Consider the following 19342-nt stretch of genomic DNA (forward strand, 5'->3'; position numbering starts at 1 on the left):
ATATCCATATGCAGAAGAATGAAAACAGACCCCCATCTCTCACCCTACACAAAAATCAACTTGAAATGGATTAAAGACTTAAATATAAGACCCCCAAAACTACAAAATAATTAGAAGAAAATATAAGGGAAACAAACAGTTCAGAGCACTGGTCTGGTGAAAGATTTTATGAATAAGACCCCCAAAAGCACAAGAAACAAAAGCAAAAATTAACAAATTGCATTATATCAATCTAAAAAGCTTCTGCACAGCAAAGGAAACAATCAACAGAATAAAAAAACAACCTACAAAATGGGAGAAAATATCTGCAAACTACTCATCTGTCAGGGAATTGATATCTAGAACATACAGAACTCATACAACTTAAGAGCAAAAAAAAAAAAAACCACCCCAAATAATCTAATTAAAAATGGGCAAATACAAATGGTGAAGAAACATGTTTTTAAAAAGCTCAACATCACTAAACATCACGGAAATGCAAATCAATACCACAATATCATCTCACTCCAGTTAGAATGGCTATTACCAAAAAGACAAAAAACAACAAATGCTAGCGAGGATATACAGAAAAAGGAACTCTTATATACTATTGGTGGGAATGTAAACTAGTATATCCACTATGGAAAACAGTATGGAGATTCCTCATAAAACTACAAATAGAACTGTCATATGATCCAGCAATCCCACTACTGCATATTTATCCAAGGGAAAGAAAATCAGTATACTGAAGAGCTATCTGCACTTCCATGTTTATAGCAGCATTATTCACAATAACCAAGAAATGGAAACAACCAAGTGTCCGACAACAGATGAACAGATGAAGAAAATATGGAACTACATCCTGTCTATAAGAGACTCACTTTAGATCTAATGACAAAAATAGACTGAAGTTAGCAGGATGAAAAAAGAAACTGCATGTAAACAGTAACCAAATGAGAACATGGGAGGTCACAATTATATTAGGCAAAATACACTTTAAGTCAAAACCATTCACATTTCCATAAAAAAGAAAAGAAAAAACATATATACACAATGGAATACCATTCAGCCTTAAAAAGAAAAAAATTCTGTCATTTACAACAACATGGATGAGCCTGGAGGACGAATATGTTAAGTCAATAAGCCAGGAACAGAAAGTTAAACACAGCATGTTCTCACTCCTATGCAGAAGCTCACAGAAGAGCTCTTCTCATAGAAGAGTAGAACAGAGGTTAGTAGGGACTGGGAGGGGAGTTAAGGGCGCTTAGGAGAGATTTGTTAAAGGATACAAAATTATAGCTAGATAGAAGGAGTAAGTTCTAGTGTTCTATAGCACTGTAGGATGGCCATAGTTAACGATAACATATTGTGTATTTTCAAGTAGACAGAAGACAAGATACTGAACGTCCCCAACACAAACAAGTGATAAATATTTGAGATGATGGATATGCTAATCACCCTGATCTGATCACTATACATTGTATCAAAACATCACTATTGCCCCATGAATATGTACAACAATTGTGTCAATTTAAATTTTTTTAAATTTAAAACATAAAGTTAAGCATTCTATCATATAGTAATAAGCTTGTCACAACATTCTACTCCCATAATGGAAGACAGCCAAAGTTCTCTGTATAGTCATGCCCATGCAATGATGTTTTGGTCAACACAAACCACATATATGACAGTGGCCCCTTAAAACTATATTGGAGCTGAAAAATTTCTATCGCCTAGTATTTACTATACCATATTTTTATTGTTATTATAGAGTGTGCTCCTGCTATTTACTAAAAAATAAAAATACATATTTTACAAATATTTTATTTTGAAAAATATTTTTAAAGCATAAAAAGTAAAAACATAAAAATAAAATTTAAATTGAACAAAAGCTTACAGAATAAGGATATAAACTATTGCTGTATAGCTGTATATTTGTTTTAAGCAAAGAATTATTACAAAAGAGTCAAAAAGTTTTAAAAAAAAAGTTTATAAAGTAAAAAAAGTTACAGTAAACTAAGCTTATAACTGAAGAAAGATTTTTAAATCAACTTAGTGTAGCCTAAGTGCACAGTGTTTATAAAGTCTACAGTAGTGTACAGTAATGTTCTAAGCCTTCAATAGCCTGTTGGACTGCTTTATTTTCTGAGGCTTACTGTCTGCCAAGGTCTAAATTTAAATAATCTTCAATTATCAGAAAACAGCTTTCTTCTTCACATCAAGTGACATAAGAAATGATATAATAAAACACCCATGTACCTACCTCTCAGTTTAAGAAATAAACTATTACCAATTTGGCTGGAGTCCTCTGTGTATCTCTACTCATACTCATCTCTCCCCCCTCATCCAGAAAGAATAACCTCTAGGCTGAACTCAGCATTTATCATGTTTACCTTCCTTCAACTAACATTTTTCAGAAGTCAAAAAGGCCACCTTCCCACTAGGCACAAAACAACTGATCACAAATTATGCCTTCAAAATGTTCCCATAAAGCTTTGTTAAATGAAACTGTGTAAATACTAAAGACATCAATCACTGTGTTTAGCCTACCAAGAGTCCTTTTCTCTAAGGAATTACCCCTACCCACTACTGTGATCCACAAAGATCTGCCCCTCACTCCAGCTCTAGCTGATTGGATAAGGACTAAGGAAGTGACTGGAAAGCAGCCTATCCGGTCTCCGGAAAAAGAGACTGCAGAATTTTGGAATTGAAAGGATAAGCAACTGACCCATGAGCTATAAGGAGCCAAGCTGAAAAATACAATGAAAAACAAAGAGGAAAATCAAAGAAAAACAAATTTTAAAAAAGTGGCCCCAAAGGAAAGGAAAAAGTGGTCTTGTTCTTCACAATTTTCCAGTTCCCGTAACACTAGTACCTCATTTTCTGCTCTTGCATTCTTGGATGCCTTTCTCTAATTTCCCTTTATTTGAGTTTCCTCACGGGGGGAAAAAAAAGATAAAAACCTACAGAAAAAGAGGATCCAACAAAATAATCATTCATTTCAAACCTCTAAATCATGTACTTAGAGGGGAAAAAAGCTATTAATGAAAAATATATTTGAAATTCATTTCCTGTATTTCATTTCTTATATTTCTTATATTCATATATTTCTTAATACATTTTTTGTAGCATACTGGAAATGAATCTCAAATATACTACACAAAATGTGTTAAGAAATGTACTGTTTTAAAGAGAGAGAATACAGAAAATACCCCCAAAATGAATGACAGTTCCTCTCACAGATATGTGCAGGGTTTTCTCTGGTCATCAGAAAATGGTTTTTTTTTTAAGCCCACTGACAAAATGTTGCCTTTATCTTTCACTTTGTTATGAACAGTTCTTCAACTAAAAAGTCCATATTTTTTAAACCAAAAATTGGAGCATAGTCTAAAAAGCTGTATTTTTTTCTGATTTACAGGTTTATTCTTACTAAAGTCCTAGAAAAGCCTAAACATTAAAAAAGAATTGTATCTGTCTAGAAAACCTAGGAAATATGCCTACATTCTAGTAATACAATTTTCCAGTCAACAGGCATTACAACACTAAGTTATTAATATTTGGGATCTTAAACTTTCACCTTAAAACTCTCACTACTTTTGGGATTCGTAAAACATATTTCTCCTGTTTCCCTTGCCTCTTGATTGTTTTATCTCTTACCTCTCAACTCCTGATGGGTTCTCTACTTCTGTCTAATTTATCAATGGTAACATTTCCAAGGCTTTTTCCTAGGCCTCTTCTTCTCTAGCTCCTTCTCCCCAGGCAACCTCACATACTTTCATGGCTTTAACTATTTCCTAAATGTTATATTTCTTCTTCAGATCTATTTCTGAGCTCTAGATGCAAGTTTTCAGTCTATTTGATGTCTATCTCCAAGTACCATTGGCACCTCAAATTTTTCATGTTCAAAACCAAATAAATTCATTATCATCTATCTTCAAAATTTTCTTCTTGTACTCTTAATAAATTGGATTAACACGCATCTAGCTCATCTTTGACATTCCTATCTCTCCCACATTCCATCATATATTTAGTTACCATATCATTTATACCTTTGTTTCTCTATTATGATATGTAAAATATGCCTCATACATAAAGCTGTTTGTAAAAAAAAAATTTAAGATGTTTCTCTAATTTTTCTTTCTTCCCCTTGCCTCTGTTCAAAGCATCATCTTTAGCTTAAATTATGGTAAAAGCTTCCTAAATTATCCTGCTCCTAAATCCATTCTCCATACTGCAATCTAAGTTATCATTCTAAAACAGAACCTAGCAATTCTGATTTTATAACTCTTCAATGACTATCATTTATGGGACAGAGCTCCAAACTCCTTAGCATGATGGACACTTGGGGACCTTCACAACATTAATTTACAGTCTCACCTTTTTATTTTTATTTTTTTTTAAGCAAAACTGTGTAACTACTTTCCTGTCGAATAGGTATATCTAGAGTACATTCTTTGAATATCCAGAACATTTCATTATCTCCACACTGTCTTTTCCTAAATTTTCTCTGGCAAGAATGCCCTTCAAAGCCAAACTCTGTCATCTCCTTAAATCTTTCCCAAACTGGCTCTTAATAAAATTAGTACTTCAATTAGTACTTCTCTGTTTCCTATAGTACTCTTTTCATTTTTTCCTTTTCTTTTTTTTTCTTTTTTAGAGACAGGGTCTTGCTGTGTCACCCAGGCTGGAGTACAGTGGTGCAATCATGGTTCACTGTAGCCTGAAACTCTTGGGCTCAAGCGATCCACCTGCCTCAGCCTCCTGTGTTGCTAGAAATACAGGCATGTGCCACCATGTACAACTAATTTACCTTATTTTTTTTAGAGACAGGTCTCTTTTGTTGCCCAGGCTGTTCTTCAAATCCTGGCCTCAAGCAATCCTCCTGCCTTGGCCTCCCAATGCACTGGGAATACAGGCATGAGCTACCATGGCTGGCCTCTGTTCATTTTTCATAGTTCTTATCATTATATACACATACACACATACATACATTATACATAATTCATTCATTCCATGAACATTCATTGAGCACTTAAGGCTCACAATCAAGTAAAGGAGATACACACATAAACAAATAGTATACAATATAATAAGTGCTATAATAGAGTTACAAATAGCATATATGTATCAGTCTTCCCACAAGGTTGTGTGGTCCTTAAGGACTCTATCTTCTTACTCATCTAGAGATCAACAGAACCTTCAATGAACAAATGAACAAACGACAGCATTAGAAGCTGTTATGAGCTCCATTTAAACAGAAAAAAATAAAGGAGAATCAAAGGCAGGTCTGCCAGTGGAAGGATGAGGTATGATGGGTCAACAGCAGTGTTAAGAAACATGATCTCAGAAGCAGAAGAGGCAGTTAAAGGGCCAGGCTGCAAAACCACTCATAAGAAAGAGGAACAATTAACATATTTATCACTATGGCAGTAAATGAGGGAGGAAAAAAGAAACTGAAAAAATATAAAATGAAAAGAAATGAAAAATAAGGAAATGAAATTCACATACTATTTTGCAAGTAGCCTGTAAGAATATATAGCAAAACAAACTACAAGGAACACACACAAAAAATTTGACCTGCTGATAACGGCAAAGAAAAGCGCTACAGGTAGTCACATAAGCTAAATATATGATGTCATGGAAATAATGGGAGCCATTTGATAAAAGTATGTCATCATTAACGTGCAATAAATCAGAAAACTGGAGTAAAAGATAATGCTACTGCTCTATCACCAAGTAAAAGCCTAATTATGATTACACTAAAAAAAAGTATAATAAATACACATAAATGCTACTGGATACTCATTTATGCACTCACTGACACGAACAGGGTGATTAACAGTTAAACTGGAATAATGAAACATTGCCATCTAGATTCATTGAACAGCAGAAACTACTCAGAAGGAAAGACATTTCTCTTAGCCACCCACTCAAAGCAAACACTGACTACTAGGTCTATGGCTTCAACCTTACAAAAAACGTTAGTGTTTCTTAAAAGGGAATAATGTACGTAGATCATTTGCAGAAATTACTAGAGGGGTACCACTGCTAATTATTAGCTACAACTTAGCAAACATATTTGCCTTGTTAAAAATTTTGTGCCTACTGGGGCCGGGTGCGGTGGCTCACACCTATAATCCCAGCACTTTGGGAGGCCAAGGTGCGCAGATCATGAGGTCAGGAGATCGAGACCATCCTGGCTCACACAGTGAAACCCCGTCTCTACTAAAAATACAAAAAATTAACCGGGCATGGTGGCAGGCGCCTGTAGTCCCAGCTACTCGGGAGGCTGAGGCAGGAGAATGGCGTGAACCCAGGAGGCGGAGCTTGCAGTGAGCCGAGATCGCACCACTGCACTCCAGCCTGGCAACAGAGTGAGACTGTCCCAAAAATACACTCAGTGTACATTTAGACTCTTGACTCTTCAAGCAATTCCAATGTGGTTGCCATCCCCATTTCTCCACAACTCTCATTAAAATCACCAAAACCTCTTCATCTCCAAATCTAATGGGTATTTTCAATCCTCAATCTACTTGACCTTGACCTCCTGGCAGCTTCATTACAACTAACCATTCTCTAAAAACACTCTTTTCAGCCGGGTGCGGTGGCACGTGCCTGTAATCCCAGCTACTCAGGAGGCTAAGGCAGGAGAATCGCCTGAACCAGGGAGTTGGAGGTTCCAGTGAGCTGAGATCGCATCACTGCACGCCAGCCTGGGTGACACAGCGAGACTCCATCTCAAAAAAACAAAACAACAACAACAACAACAAAACAGCACTCTTTTCCCTTGACTTCTATACACTACACTCCTTTCTCAGTCTCCTTTACTAGCTAGTCTTTCTCTATATGCCTTTTAAACCTTGAAGCTCAGAAGGATGTGACCAGCTTTTTTGCTTCTAACACTATACTCTCTTGCTGGGCAACCTCACTCTTGCAAAAGGCTTTCAAAACCACCTACATGCCAATGACTACCAAAACACCAGATTTTACCTCTGATATCCTAACCCACATATCAAACTGCTTATTTAGAGATCTGAACGGCACATCAAACTCACCATCTCCAAATGCCAGCTCATGATTATCCCACAAAAAACAAATGAGGTATTCCTTATCTCAGTAATCTAGCTGCATAAACCAGAAACAACAACAAGAAAAGGTGACCTCAAGAAGAGATGACCATATGACCTGTAAGGTTCTTTTCTACTCTGAATTTATAATCTGTACTACCAGTTCTCAAAGTGTGGTTCATGGATCTTTGAGGGTCTCTCACACTCTTTCAGGAAGCGTCTTTGAAATCAAAACTATTTCCATAATAATATTAAGACTTTGTCTTTTTTATTCTCATTCTCTTATGAATGTATAATGGAGTTTTCCAAAGACCACATGACATATGATATCACAGCAGACTGAATGCAGACAGAAGCAGATATGAGAATCCAGATGTCTTCTATTAAACCAGACATTAAAAAGAGTTGAAAAACGTCAAACAATGCCACTCACTGCTTTTTACTGTTGAGATACAGGTAGTTATTTTTCATTTAAAAATGTTAAGCCCAGGTGCAGTGGGTCAGGCCTGTAATCCCAGTGTTTTGGGAGGCCAAGATAGGAGGATTGTTTGAGTCCAAGAGTTCAAGACCAGCCTGAACAACATAGTGAGACCCAGTCTCTACAAAAAAAAATTATTTTAATTAGCCAGGTGTGGTGGCACGCACCTGTAGTCGCAGCTACTAAGAAGGTTGAGGTTGGAGGATCACTTGAGCCTTAAAGGTCAAGACTGCAGTGAGCTATGACTGCACTAATGCACTCCAGCCTGGGCAACGGGGTGAGACCCTGTCTTAAAAACAAAACAAGACAGGGCACAGTGGCTCATGCCTATAATCTCAGCACTTTGGGAGGTCAAGGCAGGCAGATCACCTACGGTCAGAAGTTCGAGACCAGCCTGGCCAACATGGTGAAACCCAGTCTCTACTAAAAATACAAAAATTAGCCGGGTGTGGTGGCATGCGCCTGTAGTCCCAGCTACCTGGGAGGCTGAGGCAGGAGAATTGCTTAAACCCGGGAGGCAGAGGTTGCAATGAGCCAAGATTGCGCCACTGCACTTCAGCCTGGGTAACAGAGCAAGATTTTGTTTCAAAAAAAAAAGAAAACAACAGCAATAACAGAAAGTTATTATTTTAACATGCAATATGTTTATCATTATTTTAAATAAACAAGTACATTGAAAATTTCAAATATAGTAAACATCAATAGAGAAATCCCACATGAACAAAATCTTTTTGAGTCTTTCATAACTCAAGTGCATGAGGCGGTCTTAATACCAAAACATTTGCGAAACAATGATCTATACCTGTGGTGTGTATACACAAGTAAGATATAAGATGACATTGTGAAATAGCCAATTCTCAATTATCTTCTAACAGCAAATTTTTGTTTCACATGTATTGAGAGTGTTTTCATTCAATCACATAGTTTCATTTTGCTCAATATTTATTGGCCTCCTACTAAGTGCCAGGCATTAAGGGATAAAAGATGAAAAAAATGACTTCATTCTGGCTCTTAGAGAGAATATTTCCCATACCTTTGCTACATTTCAGTTCTCTCATCTATATCAGATCCTATATAACAATCATCTCTGCCTGAAAGGTTAAGAAAAAGACGAGTCTGCAATATTCCTACTATCTATCCTCAACATAAAATGGACAAATAGTAGATTTAGTAAGGACCAGCAGACAAAAAAGTGGAAAATACTCAGTTATAACTCAGATCTATTACACTGTTCCAAGTAAATTCCAGAATAACCAACACTCCCATAACATAGTCTAATATACCACTAACCTGAGAATTTAGCCTGACATGTTTCTACTTATAAAATATAAACCTCAACAACTACTTTTACAAAAACTGAGTGACTTACTGTAATCCAGGAAATCCAGAAGATACTATGTAACATTAGTACTACTTTGGCCTTTGCAGCATAGGAGGCAGAGTAAGGATAAAAGAGAACACAATGCCCCACACTGATGAAACAGAGTTAAACTTCGTAAACAAGACACCCATAGATTTTTACTTTAGGAGAGCTGAGGGCAGCAAACAGGACCAGGAATAACCAAAAGAAGGGGGGAGCCCTAAAAATAGGCCTACACTTTTGCTTACTATCTAGTTATCCTGAGTACTTTTCTAAATTAATATCAAGGAATATATCTACAAAAAGGAGTCTTACAGTTTGCAAGTCAGGATTATTTTTTGCCTAAAAGTATAAAAGTTTCACTATAGAATTTTCCCTTATACATAAGAAAGTTAATATTGGTTAACTCCAAGGAGAGGAAGTGAGGGTCCAGGATAGGAAGTAGATTTTTCAGTGTATATATTTTTTATTTTTTATTTTTTTGAAGACAGGGTCTCATTATGTTGCCCAGGCTAGTCTTGTTGAATTCCTGGGCTCAAGCAATCCTCCCACTTCAGCCTCCCAAGCAGCTGGAATTACAGCACACACCACCACGCCCAGCTTCTCCTTCTGAATTCTTTTTTTAAAGCAGACACAATGATCACTTTTTGAGGAAAACTCCAAGGAAAAAAGAAATAATTTCTTTTTGCCTTTTTTAGAAACTGCTGTTAATTTTCCATCAACTCTGTTTCCATGTTGCTTAAGAGTCCATGCAAGAACAGCTTAAGACCATTCAGTGATTATTCCTACCCATTCAGTGGCCTGAGCAGTGGGAGCTGTAGATCAGTCTTCTGAGCACTCCAGTCTTTAGTAGGAAACTGCTGAATAGGCACAGAGGGCACCTGCATGCCCTCAGACCAGTCTGCAACCTCAGGCTGAGTAGTGTTAAACTCAGGTGCTGACATAGTCCATTCACCCTAAAATTCTTCCTTGGTCACAGCCTTTTCAGCAGCAGCCTGCTCTGCTTTTTCAGTCTCTTCAGGATCTCTGTAGAAGTAGAGATCAGGCATGACCTCCCACAGGTGTTCACGGGAAATGGTGCCACACACACACACAGAACTTTCCGGGCCGGCACCCACCACATCAAACCCACTGAGTGAGCTCCCTTACTGCTGCATGGGATGGCAATGTCCACACAGCGCAAAGGAGAATCTGTGTTACACAGAGCAATGGTAGGTAGGTTAACCTAAGATGCTTCAGTGAGAGGCTGGTGGTCAAAGCACCACAAGCCGTGGCTCCCGGAAGGCTGCCTGGATCTGGTTAGTGAAGGTTCCAGGAGTAAAGTGGTCAGCAATTGGAGTGGCTCCAGTGGCAGCAGCAAACTTCAACACAGCCTTCTGGCCAGTATTTCTGGAGAATATGACGCTGACATCAGCAGGGTTTTCAAAGGTAACAATGGCATGAGCTGCCAGCAGAAGCTTCTTTCAGGTCCTCTTCAGATTTATGATGCAGATGCCATCACTTTTCCTTTTATAGATGTACTGTTCCATTTGGAAGTCAAGGCTGGTGCCACCTAAGTGGGTTCCTCCTGCGAGGAACTTAAGGACATCCTCCTCCTTCATTTGCAGGACATCTAGGCCTCTGGATATTGTAAACATTTCCCTTTAAGTTACAATGGGAATCCAGAACAACACTGTAGGCACCCCTCTCTGGGTAGCGCGGAAAGCAAGATCATTTTCAAAAGTCTCCTTCTACATTCAATAACTTAGTCACTGAGAGGCTGTTTAAGGAAATGGAAACAATTTTTCTTTCATTGGAAGCCTTTAATGACTCTTTAATGCAGTATACTTGCTTCCTCTTTATGAATCCATCCACAGAATTTTATCAATTCTCTTTACTCCTCTGTACTATTATTGACATATCTGTCTCTTACATAAAACTGTGGAGATAGTTTATTCCTCTAATTTTTTTTTTTTTTTTTGAGACGGAGTCTTGCTCTTGTTATCCAGGCTGGAGTGCAGTGGCGCAATCTCGGCTCACTGTAACCTCCACCTCCCGGGAACAAGTGATTCCCTTGCCTCAGCCTCCTTAGTAGCTGGGATTACAGGCACGCACCACCACGCCCAACTAATTTTTGTATTTTTAATAGAGATGGGGTTTCGCCATGTTGGCCAGGCTGGTCCGGATCTCCTGACCTCAGGTGATGCACCTGCCTTGGCCTCTCAAAGTGCTGGGATTATAGGCATGAGCCACCACACCTGGCCTTATTCCTCTTTATATCCCTAGTTCATGCACAGTATATAGCCACACTGAGTGCTCCAGACCTGTTTGCCAAATGACATTGATAAGTCTCAGAATCCAATTCTTAAAAGCAAACAGGCACAAATACACATATGAAGCCAGGTATTTTATACAACATGAAAAGGTTAGACATTCCTAAACAGAAAATATCTTACATGGTAACACTTAAAAAAAATAAGTATACATATGCATATATATTTTATATTTTAAAACAATCTCAAAATTAAAAAGAAATTATTTCATAAAATATTTTCACTTTTAAAATTTAGACATGAAATCATGAACGAAATGAAGCCAGTAGGGCTCGGTGGCTCACAACTGTAATACCAGCACTTTGGGAGGTCGAGGCAGGCAGATCACCTGGGTCAGGAGTTTGAGACCACCAGCCTGGCCAACATGGTGAAACCCCGTCTCTATTAAAAATACAAAAATTGGCTGGACGTGGTGGTGCATGTCTGTAATCCCAGCTACTTGGAAGGCTGAGACAGAACTGCTTGAACCTGGAAGGAGGAGATTGCAGTGAGCCAAGATCGCGTTACTGTACTCCCGCCCAGGCGACAGAGTGAGACTCAGTTTCAAAAAAAAAAAAAAAAAAAAGAAAAGAAAAGAAAAGAAAAGAAACCTATTAAGTTATGGCCAGTGCTATTACTATTACTCATCAATGATTTTTAGATATAGTTTTTAAAAAGGAAGGTGCCACAATTCCAGAAACAACTTCTACAAGCCCACTAACAACAACAAAAACTATAAATGGCTTTTTAAAAAATCACCAAAACCCAAACTAATCAAAGATCAATCAGATTTTCTCTTTGGAAAAATATCCTTCTATTTATACAAAGGTCTTCTTTACATCATTATTGCTCTATAACATTTAATAACTTATCATACAAAAATGTAGCAACTACACACATTTTCAGAGATGATCTATTGTATAAAGGGTAGTCTAAGGAGGTTCTCTGAACCTATTCTGGTTTGGAAGCTGACTGATTCATGAACTGTTCTCTGCTCAATCAAATTCTGTTAAATTTAATTTGTCTAAGGTTTTTATTTTAATAGATGGTGTCAGAAGTGGGATCCAAACTAAAGCTTCTAGCAACTCCCAGGAACACCAAATGACAAAGCAAGGTGCCCACTGGACTCATTTTGTCCACTGCTCTCTCAAAGCAGCTGGAGATTGTGGGTAAGTTCTCTCTCAGATTCTGAAGCTCCATGGGTGTGCATTTGAGCTATCCGAGTTTGAGCAAATTTCTGATCCAAACTAGGTTTGGAAGTTACAACAGAAACTGGACTAGGTCCAGGATCCAACTGTATCTAACTGTCGTGGATCTAGTTAAAGGCCTCAGAATGTCTGGCTGGTTTAGACAGAAATTAGTTTAAATGGTAATACTGAAGGGGGTAGCAATTTCAGCTTTCAGAAATTTGCAAAGATTTGTGTGTTCTAGCCCCCTTTATTTCTTTTTTCTTGCATGCTTAGAGAGGGAAAAATCATTAGCTAAGTTGACCAAGGGGATCCGAGAGCCAAAGCCACTATTCAAGGTAAAAATGGGATCCTTATTTCTAAGACCTGAGTACTATACCTTCCAGCTTATACATGCAGTATTGTTAGGTCCCAGAAGCAGCAAATGTTTACAAAAATGGTGAAATCGTACTTAAGGTAATTTAAAATCACAACGGTACATTCCAAATGAACACTGTGCTTTAAGAAGTACATTTGAAAATGAGGGCTCCCAAATCAGTTTCATCTAGGGATGCCTGTTGGTGTACAGAAGCTTTTAAAAAGATTTCAATATTTTTATTGCTTTTTAAAAAAAGACTGTTTGTAGAAGGCAAATAAAAAGCTTAAGCAACTAAATGATAAGAAAAATTAAATCTGCTAACCTTTCGGCTCTGTTATTAGTCTTCCCTGAAGGTGAAAAGAAAGTTATCCTAGATAGTGTTTATAAAAGGTAGACTGTCAGGTAAAGTAAGCTTCCTCCTTTTTCAGATCTATTCACGCTGAGTCCAGGTACAGAGGCGGCTTTCTTTGCCCTATTCCTTAATGGGCTCCATCCTGAATTTAGTAATTTCACCTAAGAAATAGTAGCCAGGTTAAAAAGATCACCTGTAGGCTGAGCACGGTGGCTCATGCCTGTAATTCCAGCACTCTGGGAGGCCGAGGTGGGTGGATCACCTGAGGTCAGGAGTTCGAGACCAGCCTGGCCAACATGGCAAAACCCGTCTCTACTAAAAGTACAAAAAAAAATTAGCCAGGTGTGGTGGCAGGTGCCTGTAATCCCAGCTACTCAAGAGGCTGAGACAGGAGAACCGGGAGGTGGAGGTTGCAGTAAGCCAAGATTGCGCCACTGCACTCCATCCAGCCTGGGTGACAGGAGTCAGACTCCATCTCAAAAAAAAAAGATCACCTGCGCAATTAAAATACACTTTTCTGGCATTTAGCTGGCTATTCTGAAATCCTTTTGTAAATGAAATTTACATCTATAAAGGAGATTTCCATTTGTAAATGTATATGTCTATATACATTAGAAACAGAACATCAAAGTATAAAACTAACAAAGAAACTCTGGACTTAGACACTTGACCAAATGGACCTAACAGACTTCTACAGAATGCTGTACCTAAAAATCACAGAATATACACTCTCATCTACACATGGAACATTCTCTAAGATGGATCACAAGCTCAGTCATAAAGCAAGTCTCAATACATTCTCAAAAAATGAAATCATGTCAAGCATATTATCAGACTACAGTAGAATAAAATTAGAAATCGACACCAAAAGGAACTCTCAAAACCACAAATACATGGAAACTAAACAACTCACTCCTAACTAACTTTTGGTTAAACAACAAATTAAGGCAGAAATAAAAAAATTCTTCAAAACAAATGAAAATAGAAAAACAAACACACCAAAACCTCTGGGATACAGCAAAAGCAATGTTAAGGGGAACGTTTATAGCACTAAATGCCTACATCAAAAAGAGTCAGATATCAAATTGACAACTTAATGTTGAACTTAAAGGAACCATAAAAACAAGAACAAACTAAACCCAAAGCTAGCAGAAAACAAAGAAGTAACTAAGATCAGAGCAGAACTAAATTAATTGATACCATTTAAAAAAAAAATACAAAGGATCAACAAAACAAAGTTAGTTCTTTGAAAGGATAAGCAAGATAGATAAACCTCTAGGTAAATTTAAAAAAAAAAAAGTGAGAAGATCCTAAGAAGCATAATCAGAAATGACAAAGGTGACAGAACTCGTACCATAGAAACACAAAAGAGCCTCAGAGACTACTATGAACATCTTTATGCGCACTAAACTAGAAAAACCAGAGGAAATGGATAAATTCTTGGGAACACACAACCTCCCAAGACTGAACCAGGAAGAAGATGAAATCCTGAACAGATCAATAACGATTTACAAAATTGAATCAGTTATAAAAAAAAAAATCTACAAACCAAAAAAAGCCCTGGATCAGATGCATTCACAGCCAAATTATCCCAGACAAATGAAAAGCTGGTATCAATCTTACTATTCCAAAAGATCAAGTTTTGGAAACTATTCCAAAAGATCAAGATCACACTGAATGGACAAAAGTCAGAAGCATCCCATCCCCTCTATGAACTGAAACAAGACAAGGATGTCTACTCTTACGACTCCTATTCAACATAATACTGGAAGTCCTACCCATAGGAATCAGGCAGAAAATTAAAATTTAAAAACACAGGCATCCATATAGGAAAAGAGAAACTCAAATTATCTCTGTTCAATCCTAAAGTCCTTCAAAAAACTCCTAGATCTAAGAAAAAGACCAGTAAAGTTTCAGGATGCAAAATCAATGTACAACAGTCAGTGGCATTTCTACACACCAATAATGTTCAAGCTGAGAATCAAATAAAAAATGCAATCCCATCTATAATAGCCACATGAAAAATAAAATACCCAGGAATAAACTTAACCAGGGAGGTGAAAGATTGCTCCAAGGGGAACTACGAAACACTAATGAAAGAAATAACAGATGACACAAACAAATGGAAAAACATTCCAGGCTCACAGATTGGAAGAATCAATATTTAAATGACCATACTGCCCAAAACAATCTAAAAATTCTATTCCCATCAAATAAGCAACATCATTTTTCACAAATTAGAAAAAACAATTCTAAGATTCATATGGAACCAAAAAAGCCTGAATAGCCAAGGAAAAAGAATACAGTGGCATCACATTACCCAACTTCAAACTATACTACAAGGCTATACTAACCAAAACAGCATGTTACCAATACAAAAACAGACACATGTATCAATGTAACAGAATAGAGAACCCAGAAATAAAGCCACACACCTATAACCAGCTGATCTTGAACAAAGCTGACAAAAGCAAAAATGGGGAAAGGATACCTATTCAATAAACGATGCTAAAAAAAAAAAAAAAAGAAAAAACTCCAAAAAAACAAACACAAAAGAAAACTGGCTAGCATATACAGAAGAATGAAACTGGACCCCTACCTTTCACCACATACAAAAATTAACTCAAGATGTATTAAAGACTTAAACATAAAACCTCAAACTATAAAGATCCTATTTTTTAAAAACCTAGAAAAAAACTCTTCTGCACATTGGCCTAGGCAAAGAATTTATGACTAAAACCTCAAAAGCAAATGCAACAAAACAAAAATTGATAAACAAGACTTAATTAAACTAAAAAGCTTCTGCACAGCAAAAGAATCAACAAAGTAAAGAGGTAACCTAAAGAATGGGAAAACAATATTTGCAAACTGTACATGTGACAAAGGACTAAGATCCAGAATCTACAAGGAATCATAAACAAATGAACAAGAAAATAACAAATAACTCCATTAAAAAGTGAGCAACAGACACTGCTGGTGGGAATGTAAATTAGTTCAACCCCTGTGGAAAAGAGTATGGAGATTTCTCGAAGAACTTAGAACTATCATTAGACCCAGAATTCCCACTACTAGGTATCTACCCAAAGGAAAAGAAATCATTCTATCGAAAAGACACTACACTAGTATGTTTATCACAGCACTATTCATAATAGCAAAGTCATGGAATCAACCTAAGTACCTATCAACAGTAGATTAGATAGGCTGGGAGCCTGTAATCCCAGCACTTTGGGAGGCTGAGGTGGGCAGATCACGAGGTCTGGAGTTCGAGATCAGCCTGACCAACATGGTGAAACCCATCTCTACTAAAAATACAAAAATCAGCCAGGCGTGGTGGTGCGCGCCTATAATCCCAACTACTCAGGAGGCTGAGGCAGGAGAATCGCTTGAACCCGGGAGGCAGAGGTTGCAGGGAGCCAAGATCAGGCCACTGTACTCCAGCCTGAGCGACAGAGCAAGACTCTGTCTCAAAAACAAAACAAACCAAAAAAACAAACCAAAAAAACCCCCAGTAGATTAGATAAACAAAATGCGGTATGTATACACCATGGAATACTATGTAGCCATAAAAATGAATGAAATCATGTCCTTTGGAGCAACATGGATGCAGCTGGAGGCCATTATCCTAAGCAAATTAACGCAGAAACAGAAAATCAAGTATCACACGTTCTCACTTATAAATGGGGTCTAAACAATGGGTAAATAGAGACATAAAGATGAAAACAAGATACTGTGGATTCCAAAAGTGGGAAAGGGCCAGGCACGGGTGGCTCACGCCTATAATCCCAGCACCTTGGGAGGCCAAGGTGGGCAGATCACTTGAGCTCACAAGTTGATGACCAGCCTGGCCAACAGGATGAAACCCCACCTCTCCTAAAAATACAAAAAATTAGCCAGGTGTGGTGGCTGGTACCTGCAGTCCAAGCTACTCAGGAGGCTGAGGCAGGAGAATCGCTTAAACCTGGGAGGCGGAAGTTGCAATGAGCCTAGATCAAGCCATTGCACTCCAGCCTGGATGGCAGAGCAAGACTCCGTCTCAAAAAAAAAAAAAAGCGGGAAGTCAGGGGTAAGGGGTAAAAGTTGAAAAACTACCTACTGGGTACTATGTTCACTATTTTAGTGATAGGTTCAATAGAAGTCCAAACCTCAGCATGATGCAATATACCCATGTAACGAACCTGCACATGTATCCCCCCGAAACCCAAATCTAAAATAAAAGCTAAAGCGTAGTCTAACTTCATTTATAACTAAACAGAGAAACAAACCGTATTAAAGCTGGACATTAGAAGTCAACCATACTCATGTTTTCAAGTATGTCGTCATGACCCGTTAGCAGGTTAAAACAAAACAATATGGTGGACTGGAGCTAGCATTTTATTAATGGAACTAAATAGGATTGATTTGCAAATATCAGGTGTATTGAAATTAGTGAGGGCTTTATTTTATTTTATTTTTGAGACAGAGTCTCTCTGTTGCCCAGGCTGGTGTGCAGTGGCGCGATCTCAGCTCACTGCAACCTCTGCCTCCCAGGTTCAAGTGATTCTCCTGCCTTAGCCTACCGAGTAGCTGGGATTACAGGTGCACGCCACCACGCCAAGCTAATTTTTTTGTATTTTTAGTAGAGATGGTATTTCACCATGTTGGCCAGGCTGGTCTTGAACTCCTGACCTCAAGTGATCCGCCTACCTCGGCCTCTCAAAGTGCAGGGATTACAGGTATGAGCCACCATGCCTGGCCATGAGGGCTTTTTAAAGTAAAACTTTAAAAAGTGAAACTTTTATTTCATTATATATATACACATACACATATAACACACGTCTGTTCGTTTTATTTAAAAAAATAAAAAATAAAGGTAAATGTAAAAAAATCAACCTCTGGGAACACAGAACATGGAAAATATATTTCTTACTGTAGGTGTCCTGGTCAAAAGTTTAAGAGGTTCCTAAACTTTCTCAGTTCACAGACCCCTCAGTATGCCAGTTTTTTTTTTTTTTTAAATCATGGAACCCCTAGGCCAAAAAAATACCTAACAGTTCCATTTATTAAGTAGTTAAGTTCACAACCTAATAAGTATTTTTAGCCTAACAACTTAATAGCAGTTCAAAAATATGTATAAATTAAAATAAATATTTTTATTACAAAATTACAACTACTTAATAAGATGTGTGTACCTACTAGACATTACACAAGTTCTCAAATCTTGAAATCATTTTGGACACCACCACCTTCATTTACTGCTCCAAACTGATTTTTGCATAGTACTTGCTTTTTATCACTGCAACCTCCCAAAACCTAGCGTTTGGAAGACACAGTGTCATCAAAAAAAAGGTAACACAATCTCTTGTGCAGTATCTCAAACTGGTAGTTTGAGCAGTGTCCTATAGATGTCAAATATCCCACAGCTATCCAATATTGCTGTTTCCCTTAAGATTTCTCAAATATCCCACAGTGTCCAGGTGAGTTACTATGGTGCTCCACAGTACAGCAGATCCTCCATAGCATAGTTTCATTCAATGTCATTTCTTTACAATTTTGATTAGAAAAAAATTTTGATTCCCTACCAGGGCTATCATGTATGAGTTTGCATGTTCTCCCCACATCCGTGTGGCTTTTCTCCGTATACTCCAGTTTCCTCCCATATCACAGAGGAGAACGCATTAGGTGAACTGACATGAATTGGCATGTCTAAATGGTCCCAGTCTGAGTGAGAAAGAGTGTGTGTCTGTGTGCGCGCGCGTGTGTGTGCGTGTGCGCGTCTGTGTGTAAATGCTACCTGCGATGGAATGGCAGCCTGTCTTGTGCCCTACTTGCTGGGACAGGTTCCAGCCCCCTGCCATCCTGATCTGAAATAAGTGGGTAAATAATTACCTTGACTTTTCTTAGTATTTCTTAAATGTATGTATAGGTCCCATTTATTTCAATGTTTAATATTAGAGGCATTTGGGGTCTTAGAAGTTGCAGTTTCCGAGAACTTATGGACAACATTAAGTGAGGACTTACTTCAGTGCACAGTTTAGGAATACTGGATTTAAGAAACACTGATCTAGCCTACGGCTTTACTTTGTAAATTAAGAAATAAGACTTAAGGTTACAAAGCTAGCAGAAAAACAAACATATTTATTGGGGATTTTCCTAAATTTCAACCTTCCACCAACAAAAGTATGTTTGTCTGTCTGTTTTGAGACAGTCTCACTCTGTCACCTAGGCTGGAGTGCAGTGGTGTAATCTTGGCTCACTGCAACCTCTGCCTCTCAGGTTCAAGCGATTCTCCTG

General features: G+C 37.8%; 1 protein-coding gene and 1 pseudogene across 1 annotated transcript in view; both read right to left on the reverse strand.

Moving 5' to 3' along the window:
* The window catches only part of LOC116275398 (centrosome-associated protein 350-like), a 41663-nt gene that overhangs the window by 17926 nt on the left and 4395 nt on the right, over positions 1-19342 (reverse strand). The window lies entirely within an intron of this gene.
* LOC116271266 lies at positions 9303-10899 on the reverse strand (annotated as a pseudogene).

This window comes from Papio anubis, chromosome 1, assembly GCF_008728515.1.
Source record: "Papio anubis isolate 15944 chromosome 1, Panubis1.0, whole genome shotgun sequence".
NCBI classification, from domain to species: domain Eukaryota; kingdom Metazoa; phylum Chordata; class Mammalia; order Primates; family Cercopithecidae; genus Papio; species Papio anubis.